Genomic DNA, 11,507 nt, shown 5'->3' on the forward strand with positions numbered 1-11,507 from the left:
GACATTCGGCTCCGAACCGGTTCAATATAGCAAATGGTCGATTCAAACGAGCGCAAACAAGTTTATATACTTATTATCCTGTTTCATGATTATCAAAACAGGTTTCTTAGTATGTACATTACAGATTATGCATAAATCGCTAAAATAGCTTTCTGTTGACTTTTTAACCGCACGTTTGACTCGATATTTGACATAGTTAGAGTGGTGATCAGGGGGAACCCTTTTAGAGGTTTATTACCCACATAATTACCTACTCAAAACTACTTTTGATCCGTCATAAGACTGAACCATTTGCAAGTTATTGTAATGACAACCGTTAGTTACGACGGTTGTGTTTATAAGCTATAACTATGGAAATGTATGACCAAAGTGGTTATGAACGACTTACAGAAGTGGTAACTTGCTTAGAGAGCAGTAGAGAATGCTAGAGAGCCCTTGGAATGATCAGATAGAAGAGTTTGAAGTGTGGTGAACTTATGAACCAAATGTGCTTATTTATAGTGTTCACAAGTCCTCAAGATCAACACAACTTAGTCTACATTTGATCATGGATCATGGGCAGGTGTCCCTAAGTGATATGGGTCGAGTAGGGGGCACCCATGCTCCATTAATTGGTTGTTTGGTCGTTCAAAGGATCCAAAAGGCAAGATGTCACAACTTTCTGCATCTGGGCGTCTAATGCGGCCCGCATGGGAGTTCCATGCGTTTATAATGCGGGTCACCTAAGATTTGAATATCAGGCGCGTAAAACAGGAGGCTCGCGGCCCGCCTACACTTAGGCTGTTACTTAATGCGGGTCGCGAGAGGCTTGGTTTCCAGAAATTTTTAATCTTTTGAAATGATTGCGAAATCCTGGTAATTAATAACGAAATCTTTCGTAATGATTTACCTGACCTTTCGGGTTTGAAGGGGTAACTTTGCGGTTTGGCCCTTGGTTAATTACAACTAAGGACCTCGTGTTATTTACCCGCGTTGTTAAGTCCCCGGTTAGTTTATTAATTATTCAGAAAGCCTTAACTTTCATTATTGACGCTTTTAACCCTTCTCATACGAATTCGAGTATAACTCTCTCATTTTAAGACGGAACTTCGCGGAATTTATACAGTATATTCTAGTGAGCGTATAATACTGTTACGAAGCCTTGGGAACGTTAAAGGGTCACTCAGAGGTATAATTAAACATGTTGACACAGTTAACCCCTGTAGCTCGTAATCTCTCACTTTCTTCCGCGTTTCGCCTCCGTACGATCTATGATTTATTCGTTTGAAGGTACAAGCATTATTTAGGGTTACTATACCGTATATTTACCCTTGTTGACATTTATAACCCTCGAATTTATATACTTTCAAGGTTTGTCAAAATTAGTCCTTTATTTAATATCAGTGCCACGTGTAAACAAATGACACGTGTTAACACATTATTGGACACAAAAATTCGAGGTGTTACAATATATTATAATATTAATCTTAAAAAATAATTTTGTATTTCATAACAAATAAATATGAATAATGCCATCAAGACATATATTTAAAATGAAAAGTTTATTTTTCAAACAATAAAGTTACAAGAATAAAACATTATTAAAATATAGTTAAAGGAAAATAAATATAAAACTTAAAAGTTTTCTGGTATATATTTTGGATAAAGGGTATGTAGTTTTGGGTAATCGGGTCGGGTATCATTTAATCACATACCCACAAACTATTTTTTTCCATACCCATACCCGGCCTAGTACCCGTCGGGTATCGGGTATACCCATTCCAAATGCTTCGGGTTTCGGATATACTCGTTGGGCTCGGTATTTTTGTCATTCTAGGTTCCTTGTAGAATGTTCTATTTTTCAAACCAACAACGACGTCATTTTAGATATGTATTTTTCAAACAACAAAGTTATAAGAATGAAACATTACTAAAATATAGTTAAAGAAAAATAAATATAAAACTTAAAAGTTTTCTGGTATATATTTTTGGTAAAGGGGTATATAGTTTTGGGTAATCGGATCGGGTATCGTTTAATCCAATACCCACAAACTATTTTTTTCCATACCTATACCAGGCCTAATACCCGTCGGGTATCGGGTATACCCGTCCCAAATGCTTCGGGTTTCGGGTATACTCGTCGGGCTCGGGTATTTTTGTCATCCTAGGTTCCTTGTAGAATGTTGCATTTTTCAAACCAACAACCACGTCATTTTAGATATGTGTTTTTCAAACTAAAACCCGATAATTAGTACTTCAAATTATGCACGGTTCGATTAACTTTTAGTCTTTTACGGTAGTCGACTAGTTGGGCTCTTGTTGAGTGGGCTTAAACGGCTTATACTTTTGGGGTTCAGCCCATTTGATATGAGCGCGTGAGACTGTGAGAGACAGTGATGATGGGATATGAGAAGTGATGATACGGTATAATATAAGGTGGGCCACAACAATCTGTTGATTTGATATTAGAATCTTGATGGGTGGCGCGTGGTGATTAAACAGTATGGGAGAAGTTTAGCAATTAGCATCCAACAGGGCCCAGGATCTAACCCAAAGCCCATTATCTTTGTCTTCTTTATATACCATCATCTCATATCCCCACCCCCTTGAAATGACCATTTTTATTTTTCACTTTTTTTTTTTAAACTTTTTCGGTTTTTCTTAATTCTATGTCCACCACAATCAACTATTTTGTAATTTCCAATTTTTTTTATTATTAAGTAGTAAAGGATCCAAATTTTCTGATAAATAGATGTTGCCTTAAAGGTGCACAAAACCTGTTTTTTTAGAATTGGAACCGGGTAGGAATCAGGTCCGGTTTGGTCAACAATGTTAACAACGGGTTTTGGGCATGTTTGAGTTTTTGACTGGGTTTTGACTAGTTTGGCTGAACTTTTTTTGGGTTTTGGCTGGTCCGGGCCGGAGTTTTGACTGAGTGGAGATAGAAACCGATTTCGGTGGTTCCGGGGCGGTTCTTTTTCTAAACCCAGGCCTAGAACCATTTGTACATGCGAGTCGCGTAAGTTAGGAACCGGTTTCAGGTTGAGTCAGAATCAGGTTTTCTTGTGCCCCTCTCTGTTGATTAGTGCAAATGAGTTGAGCTGCGCCGTGGTCAACTACATTTGATTTGTATACATAACATTATACACATTATTTAGTTATTTTTATGGTTATATACCGAACAATATATTATATTATGGAATATATTGTTGGCCTATTAAAAAGACACATGCATGCAAGATGGAGGTAGCATAGATGAAGATGTTGCGCTGGATGTGTGGGCACACAAAGTTAGACCATATAAGAAATTAGGCTCTTAGGGAAATGCTAGGGGTAGCTAGCATATCAGGTAAGATTAATGAGGGGAGATTGAGATGGTTTGGGCATGTGAAGAGGAGGCCGACGACAGAACCAGTTAGAGTAGTGGAGGCCCTTTGTGTGGAGGGTAGGAGGAGTAGAAGAAGGCCCAAATTAACTTGGGATGAGCAGATTAAGCAAGATTTGCTAGAGTTGCACCTTTCTGAGGACATCGTCCAAGATAGGAGTTCATGGAGATGTAGGATTAGGGTTAACGATTTATAGGAGAGGGTACGGAAGTGGGTGGGTGTATGTGTGCACCCATCTGAGCTTTTTAGGTTAGGGGTTAATATTTCCTACTTTTTAGGTGGACTTTACATTGTGATTTCTTATCATGTGTGTATATGTTTCTATTCTACTATGTTACTCTGCCACAACGTATTTTGTGACCGGTAGATTTATATTGCTATATGTCTTTTAGATTGTGTGCATGCAGTTTGGTTTCAATCCGGGGGTGTATTTGGAAGCAGTCTCTCTATCCATATGGATAGAGGTAAGATTTGTCTACATTCTACTATCCTCAAACCCCACCAATAGCTGGGATTTACTTGGTATTGTATTGTTTTTTTTCTTTGAAAGACAACATATCATTGAAACCGGCCGACTAGCAAGCGACTAGATGGCAAAAAAACTTACAAAACAGAAAGAAGCAAAGAACATAGCATTACAAAAAGTCAAACTCCGGCAAACAATTCTTGCTATCTTTATATAGATAGGAGGCATGTTTGGGCTCATTAGTATTGCAAATTAGGTATACGAAGCTTGGGTTCGAATTTGTTTATCGAATAAAGTCAAAGTTAGTTTTAAGCGTAGGCTCATGCTTTTTAAACTTGGCTCCATGGAACATCTTATTATTAATTCTACTAAACCCTTTAATTTTTTCAAACGATATTGGCTATCATTTAAATATATAAAAACTCACGTGTAATATTACATGATATGACTCGGACTAGAAATGAATTTGTGATATGTTGCTACACAAGAGGCATTTGATGAAGAATCTGATTTTTTTTTTTGGTAAATAAATTTAAATTGTGTAAACAAGCTACAAGATAAAATCCCTAAGAAAAATAACAAAACAACTCAAGATTATGAGGTATCTTATGAAATTATCTAAAAGAGTTTAAGCTCGGATTGATTCGACTTTTTTTAAGCTAATACGAAATAGCTAATGAGCAAATCGGTTAGTATTTCTTACTCTTTGACAGCGCGGGCCCGGTTAAGACAACGTAAGTCTGGGCAGACTTGGCTAGGGCCGCCGATTAGGCGGTGTGACATTGGGTCACTCAAAAAGAAAGTCAGCGTTCAAAAAAAAATAATATGGATTAATTATCATTTAAATATAAACATCTCATGATGCGTCCTCTCTTTTGATAAGGAATAAGTTTTTTTTAATTATTTTTTATAGAGTAAACTGCAATTTTACCCCCTGGGGTTTAGGCCAATTGGCACCCTAACCCCCCTAACGAAATAATTGCAATCCCCCCCCCCCCCAACGTTGATATTATGTCGCAATTTTACCCCCGGACCATGTCAACGTTAATATTACCATTAGTGTATGTTGAAATGTCCATACTGCCCTTTGTCTTCCTCATTTAAGAAGCATACCCCAAATTCATTCTGCCCTAAACGCTGTTCAACCGTTCTCACCCAATAGTTCAATCGCCCCCCAAATCTGCAAGCCCTAAATTAATCGTTGTTGCTGAACATGTCTACCTCTTCTTCCTTTGTGCTTCGATCGAAGGAGACAATGGGCAAAACTCAAGCTTCATACATTATCTGTCCTTGTGGTGGGGAAACAGTTTTCAAACAATCAGAATCCAAAGCTAATCCTGGAAGATGGTATCTTCGATGTGCAAGTGAATTCTGTTTTATGCTTATTGAAACTACTTCTGTGATTATTACGAGTTGTGGTGTTGCTTATGATGTCCGATTATAGGTTAGAGGATGTGGATTCCTCAAATGGGCTGATGTTGGTGAAGAACAGTGATGTCCGATTTGTCGAGAGGTAATGGCTGCTTTTGTTAGTGCAATACGTCTATTGACTTCGTCTTGTATCATGTAATGTAATAGGATAGGATAGAATATTGAGTGCACGAGGTTCGAGAAACGAAAAGTGGTGATTTAACGAGTAGGTCCGCTTATATGGACATAGTCCATATAAGCGAACCACACACATCACACAGGTCCGCTCATATGACATGGTCACATAAGCGAACCACAAACACTATATATAGTGCACAGGTTAGTTCATTTGGCACGGATCTGAAAGTGTAACGAAGTGCTGCCAAATTGCTTCCAGGTTGTAAACATTGTCAAGAATCAATATAAGAAGCATTATATTTAGTTTGAGCGTCTGATTCACTGATTCCGCATTTGAATTAGATAAACGACTCTTCTGATCGACTCATTCAGGGTCAACGACGATCCAACAAGTGGTATCAGAGCTCAGGAGGAAGAGTTTAGCTCAAATTGGATCCGTTTTCTGTCTTCTACACCTTCTTTTTAGATTTGGACAAGTTTCCACGGTTAAATTTGGACAAATTTTTCACAGAATGTGTAATAGTGGATAATAACAAATCCTTGAAACTTTCAGACTAAAATTCGAACTAAAAATGGACAAAATGGACAAAATACCTTTCGATTGTAGGTCCGCTCTTTTGGACAGTAGATAGGTCCGCTCGTGTGTTAACATAGATTCGCTCCAAAAGGTTCGCCTATTGTGTCACATTTAGACTATGTTCGCTCAAAAGATTCGCTCGAAATAACCTGTTAAGTTCGCTTTTACGGACAGTTCGCTTATTTGGACAAGTAGATCCGCTCATAAGAACAAGTTAGGTCCGCTTTTTCATACATTCTAGGTCCGCTTGAACAAACAAGTGCAGGTTCGCTCGAACGAACACTTAACAGGAGGTCCGCTTGAACAGTTCAACAAGGTTCACTTATCTGTCCAATAAGGGTTCGCTCTTTTGGTCAAAGTTGTTGGTCCGCTCATTTGTCCAAGTTTGGGTTTCGCTCATTAGTGCAATCTGATTTCGCCCAAGTATTTCCAGAATTTCAAGACATGGCTAATGATGATCATGATGCCTGGTGGCGAAGAGATAGTGCAAGATGGGAAATTAGAAAGTTGAATGAACCATTTCAAGAAGCACAAAGAGCCAAGAGATGGAATGAAGAGTTGGAGTGTTACATGGATCCACTGGGAAATCCAGTACTTGATCCGTCAAAAGTGGATTTTGATGCTGTAACCAATTTGTTTCCAAGTGAGGGAACTTTCAACACAAGAAGGTTATCTGATAAACAGTATTTGCCAAATTTGGAGAAAAAGATAAGAGAAGTTTGTTTAGCAAGTCTACCGAAGGTGGTAGAATTCAAGAAGAGAACAGATGAAAGGGTGAAAAAGATGTTTGAAGATTGGAAAAAGGAAGCCTTAGGAAAGGTTAAAGCTGATGCAGATAAAATTGAAAAGAGTTTGAAAGTTAAATCTGAAAAAGATGAAGAAGTTTCAGAAGATATTTCAGAAAGAGCTCCAGTTTTTGATCATTCATGCTCATCTGACGAAGAGTGTGATAATGATAGCAAAAAGGCCGATAATGAACAGATTCTGGAGTCACGCTTGAGTTGTGAAAAGCTGAAATCTGAAAATGATAAACTGTTAAATGATTTGAATAGTTTATCATCAGAAAACAAAATTTTGAAAGAAAAAGTTAAAAGTGAAAATGAAAAGGTTTCTTGGATCAAATTAGAAAATAAAATTTTAAAAGAAAAAGAAACAGAATTTCAAGATCGAATAAGAGTTTTGGAAAATGAGAAGTCTGTTTTTGAAAATGTTAAAATTGAAAATGAAAAATTAATCAAGTCACATCTTGAAAGAATATCTCAGCTTGAAAACGAAGCTGAAAATTCAAGAAACAAGATTGAGGAACTTGAAAAGAAATTGAAAGGTTTTGTGACTTCATCGGATAGTTTGAAGTTTTCATGTCCAAAACCAATCAATTCTGTTCCAATAAGTGACAATGTCACAAATTTTAACAAGGTCAAAACTGAAGATTGTGATGACAAATCTGATGATGAAAAAGAAAAGGTAGAAAAAAGAAAAACATTTTTGAAATTAAATGAAATGTTTAAAAATACTGTTTTACATTCTACTGAGAAAGGTGAATGCTCAACGCAAAAACCTGTTAAGAAGAATGCAGAACAGAAACAAAAAGATAAAAATTTGAAAAGTTCTAAAAAAGAAAATAAAAGCTCATCAGATAAGTCATCCAATCATTTTAAAAAATCACAAAAATTTAAAAATGAAAACTCACAAAATGTTGGTAATAAGTGGTGCAGGTTTGACCACAGTGCTCAAAAGACAAATCCAGCATTGAAGAGGAGAAATGAGTATAACCAAGCCAAACAATGTTATGATATGAAGGTTTGGACTGAAAGAAGTGAATGGTATGATAACAGAGTGTGCTACACCTGTGGTGTTAGAGGACACATTGCTGTTAATTGTCAAAATTGGAATTATGAAACAAGACGGTGCTATGAATGTCATATCAGAGGACATATTGCCAGAGATTGCCCAAGGAGTTCGATGAGAAGATCGAGGGTTGAATCTCAGAAAATGGTGAAGAAACCAGTCAATGTCAAGCCCAAAGAACAGAAGGTTCAAGAACCTAAAGTTCAGGAAGCAAAAGTAAAACTTTCTCAGGGGCAAAAAGACATACTGCGAAGAAAGAGGAAGAAGGCCAGAGAGTATCTGGAGAAGATTTTGTCCTCGGGTTCTTCGGTTGGTAAGAATAAGAGTTCTGATGAATCGACTTCCTCGATTGCACAGTCAAGCAAGACGGTTTCATCAGATACAAATTTGAGGACAAAGGAGAAAAAGGAGAAAAAGAAAAGTGCCGGCGATGAATCTGACAGATCAAAGTCAGACAAGCCACACTCAGGCAATGAATCTGATTCCACAAAATCAGAAGAGCCACAACTTGAGGTAAAAAAGGAAGAAACAATTCCTTTAATGAATGATAAGGATTTTCCACCATTACAAGCCGCGAACCAAAAATCAAAAGGTGTTGATACTGGAAAAATGTTTAATAGTAATGTTAAACATATTTTTAGTAAGATGGCTGATGGTAAGGAAAAAGGAGTAACAGAATTTTATGAAGAAAAGAGAAAAGCTCAAAATACGCCTAAGACTGGTCAGGCTTGGGTGTCAAAATTGGTTGGTTAAAATTCTGACTTGCCGGAGTTCCCAGGTTGGTAAGTGTGGAATAGGTATCGGCATCTTTCTTGAGAAATTCACAGGTTGGTAACTGTGATATTTCGGGTTACAAAAGACTAATCAAGGACATTAAGTTGTACTTGATTTCTCTTTCCGTCAAGTAATTAAAGGAAAACAATGTGATGAAAGAACCTCGAATTTGTGAAATGACACACAAAACTAATTTTCCGGAAAAACCATTTTGATTAAAACAAACTTAAGTGTTTTGAAATCATAATGGGGAAATTGTTTGTTGTTAAGTTTGTTTGAATAAGTGTTGATGGGACTACGCCGAAACCCTCACAGCTGAACAAACATGATTACTGTCACAGATTGAGAAACGGTTTTCTAACTGTCAACATCAATGTGTTGTAAATCATGGGGGTAATTACTGCTTTTAGTATGATTCAGTGCATGATTAGCAGAACATGGATGGCGAGACAAAGCTATCAATATCGGGTTGTCAAATTTTTAATGATTTTGCATTTTAGGGGGAGAAAAATTGTTAGAAAATACAAAAACATTAGAAAATTTGAAAAAGCCAAAAACATGATAAAATTCAAAAATTTTGAGTTTTACGTAAAAAGAGGAAATGATAGTACATCAGTAGACAGTTACAGTATGCTAAAGAAATGTAATGATTAAATAGCGTTAAACAGTCTCACTGATGATATGTCGATAGGTTTTTATACACTTAGTAAATTTTTTCGGGATATAAACCTAAATTCAAATACTTTGCTTATTTTGTGGGGAACACTACTTGAATATATAGGTAACCCCTTAAATCTCGTTTGAAAGGTCCCATATTCTGAGATACTAGGTCTTTATACTCAGTGATATCTGGGGTATTATTCCGGGACTTCTGCTGTATGGAAGTACTGACCTAGTCCCCGAATAATACTTTCTGCAAATGCTTGAAACACAGCATCGCCCTCAGCAAGCTGATGAAACAATAAAATTGATAGTCGCTGCTGTTGTAACTAAAAGATCCTCTAAAGGGGACACACCAAAAGTCGAGCTGTCATCTCTCTGTTGAACGGAAGTTCTGACCTGAGCTCTCACGGTTTCGCATCTAACCCCTTACAGATATCATCTGTGGTATACTCACCTGTAAGACTGAATATCTGGGGTTCTGGATACGGGAGTATATTCAAGAGGTGGGACACATGAATGAGTTTAAGTTCTTAAAAACACCTAAATCGTATCCTGAATTAGTTGAAATTTGTATGAAAATTTAAGTGGATCAGTATATCGACAATCTAAGTGAATTGTTTAATTCTTAATGTGTATCTAAGCTCAACGGTACTTGTGACTTGTCAAAAACTGATATGATCCTCTGACGCATACTCAAAACAAAAATATTATTTGTAAATATGTTTGTACATATTTCTTTACTGCATTATATTTTCAGAAAATACAAAAAGATTTTGATTTCTGCTTTATTTTTGATAAACCGATGTCTGAAATGCTGAGTTTCAAAATCTGAGTAAGCTGATTGTGTTTCTGAAAATAAAATAAGTTCATTAATTTGAAACTGGAAATTTCTAGAAAAGTTCAAAAACAGTTTGTGATATCTCCAAGGTTATTAATTTGGACTTGGATGATAAACTGTGAGGGAGTTGGATTCTTTAATGCTGCCATATCTATAAAGTTTGTTGATCGGGGAAGTGTATTAGAGAATTTGATTGATAGTTTTAAAATGTTGTTACTTATACAGCGGTTGAGTGACTGCAGGATAAGAAAGATCCAGACTACGATCCCAAAAGCAAAGTCTGAGGGGGAGTCTGATGACAAGCTGAAAGTGAGGAAGAGCTTGTAGCTGGAAAGCTAGGTGTCGATCCCTAAAAGCCCGAAAGCTTGACGAGAGGGGGAGCCAGCTGACAAAGGAAAAGTTGATGATAGAGCTAATGATGAGATCTTGGTGAAAAGGTCAAAGAGAGAAAGATGATCAAAGAGAAAGATTGAAGGATACTTACATTGTTACAATCTGAACGAGATAGTAAGATGATCAAGACTGAAGAGGTGGCATAACAGAGAATGGTCACTGAAGACTTCGTCAATATCCGAGGGGGAGTCTGTTAGTGCAATACGTCTATTGACTTCGTCTTGTATCATGTAATGTAATAGGATAGGATAGAATATTGAGTGCACGAGGTTCGAGAAACGAAAAGTGGTGATTTAACGAGTAGGTCCGCTTATATGGACATTGTCCATATAAGCGAACCACACACATCACACAGGTCCGCTCATATGACATGGTCACATAAGCGAACCACAAACACTATATATAGTGCACAGGTTAGTTCATTTGGCACGGATCTGAAAGTGTAACGAAGTGCTGCCAAATTGCTTCCAGGTTGTAAACATTGTCAAGAATCAATATAAGAAGCATTATATTTAGTTTGAGCGTCTGATTCACTGATTCCGCCTTTGAATTAGATAAACGACTCTTCTGATCGACTCATTCAGGGTCAACGACGATCCAACAGCTTTAATTAAAAGCATTAAAGATAAGGATGAGTTGGCTAGGTGCAAAGACCAGTTGGCTCGGTACAAGAATGGAGATGTGTTCAAACTGAAGATGTACTTAGGGATTACTTGGTTCTTAATTGTTCTACTTTTTTTGCTTAAGTAGTTAAATGTGGAGAAATTGGATTAGTTTGTGTATTTTGACTCTAATTGTATTTGAGTTATGAGTTTTCAAGTTTATGCAATGGTCCTTTTCCAGTTCTTACTTTACGTTTGTTTTGGTAGCCTGTTTGTAATTCTGTAGGTATTGCTGACAAAGAGAAAGATATTTTTGAGAATGAGAAAGATATTGCTAAGGATGAAGACGTCGTTGCAGCCGAAGAACCAGACAGTTATGTATATTTTGAGGATCAAGACTCTGAGATACTCAGACCTTACTTGGAGCAAGAAA

The sequence above is a fragment of the Helianthus annuus genome, chromosome 5 (assembly GCF_002127325.2).
Source record: "Helianthus annuus cultivar XRQ/B chromosome 5, HanXRQr2.0-SUNRISE, whole genome shotgun sequence".
Taxonomy (NCBI): Eukaryota; Viridiplantae; Streptophyta; class Magnoliopsida; order Asterales; family Asteraceae; genus Helianthus; species Helianthus annuus.